Genomic DNA, 1,973 nt, shown 5'->3' with positions numbered 1-1,973 from the left:
CACATAGCCAAAACGCCAGAGATATGTTTTATTAAAAATTGTCTTATCATTTAATAATTTATTGTTTTAGACGTCTAAATTTAATATTTCTAGACGTTATTTTGAACGTAGACGCCTTCGACAATAAACGTCTATTCGATCTCGCGTTTCTGCGGCCCCACTGTAGCCCACTCAGCGCATAGGTTGCTCAGAAAATCGTTCTGAAATTCTCAAGCGCTTAATGTGTATTATGCGCGCATTGAAAAAACGAAACGATTTCGAAGTGTACCGCATCAGTATTGCAGTCTACGTGTTTCAGGCGCAATTTGGAACGCACCCAAATTGTCGTAAACGTCGTAGTCGGCAAGGCTACGTCAGAGAGAATTATGAGAGCGGCCATCCCGGCGTTTTTTGCAACACCAGTAAAAGTTTTGACCTCCCCGTACACTAGCGCCAATTGCTTCCACTTTTGAGATGGAACTACGTACACAGCCATTGTATGAATGACAATGCCAATTGATGCCAATTACTGGCTGTGTACGTAGTTCCATTCCATGTCAAAAGTGGAAGCAATGTTGGCGCTAGTGTGCGGGGAGGTCAAAACTTTTACCGGTGTTGCAAAAAACGCCGGGATGGTCGCTCTTATTTCGCGCACTCGAGAAAGGTTAAGGGAACATAGGTAATCGAACTGAACAACTTTAATGTTTCTTAATGCGCACATTGTATATGTGTCAAAGAATACGTCTGTCAGCTCCGGATCAATAACCTCCGTTGAAGGAACGATCTTTTCATGTCGCGATCGGTCACGCGGCGGCTTCAGCCTAGGCGACACGGACAGGCACGAGCTCAACATTGCTCCCCTTCTTCTTTAGGCTGTCGTCCTGACAACCAACTAAAATCGAAGAACGCGTCTTCCGCAGGATTCTTGTTCCTTTCATCCGGAACGAATTTCTGAGCCCAACAGGGCCCAACAGGCCCTGCAGACACTTCGTGATGATTATAAGAGAGGGTGAATTCTTTAAAATTGGTCATATAATGGAGCATCGCCATTAAAACTATCCAGAAAAATAGCCTTGCACAGGAGATTGAGCTTTAAGAGAATCAGATCTTACAGGCTAGTTATAAGATGTTTACTATATTTGCGTTGTGTTTATTTTTTCAAGGTACTTAATTTTCTGTACGACTTTATTCTTTTAATTTAGAGAAAGAGGGAAAGAAAATTATCAGAAATCCTTTCGTTGGAGTGAGACGATACTTTCGCGGGAAATCCCGAATCCCCAGACCTTTCCCACTATACAGGGTGATTCAGAATAAGTATAGTGTCCTTAAACATACGTATTCCTGACTGCATTCTGAGACGATTTTTCCTTTAGCAAAAATTTGTGCGGAGCTTAGTTTTCAAGTTATAAAGAGAAATAGCGAATTACGGGTCGCATACGGAAGGTAGACAGGGGCGGCGCAACTTACTATCCGACGGCAAGCGGTACGCGGGACCCTCGCGACGATCAGCTGACTACACGCGCGCATAAACTTGCGTTTACATTCTCCCTCTCTCTCTTTTTCACACAAACACACACGCACACACACGCGCACAAAACCTTACCTTTTAAAGATTTATCGACTTCTGTAGCTTCTCAAAAAAGATAGAAGAATTCTCATTTCGATGTGATTTCCACGTAATAAGTATTTATTTTATTAAATTTTCGATAGTTTTAATGTAAACATCACAATTAGCTATCACTGACTGACTAACTAAAGATTAAATAATTAATTAGTTAATTCTTTTTTTTACAAACCTGTCATTTCAACATTTCACACTCGATTCACATACAAACTATTTACTTGAAGAAATCTATTAATGTATCTACTAATTAATATCCGTTACGTACGATACTTTACAATCACTGTTGATCAATTATCTATCCACTGAAAAGTCCACACGAAGAAAGAAACACACGGCGATTTATTAACTCACGACCTGTCTCTTATACACA

The sequence above is a fragment of the Wasmannia auropunctata genome, unplaced genomic scaffold (genome assembly GCF_000956235.1).
Source record: "Wasmannia auropunctata unplaced genomic scaffold, wasmannia.A_1.0 LD336064.1, whole genome shotgun sequence".
Taxonomy (NCBI): domain Eukaryota; kingdom Metazoa; phylum Arthropoda; class Insecta; order Hymenoptera; family Formicidae; genus Wasmannia; species Wasmannia auropunctata.
Note: the sequence above shows the minus strand (reverse complement) of the source record.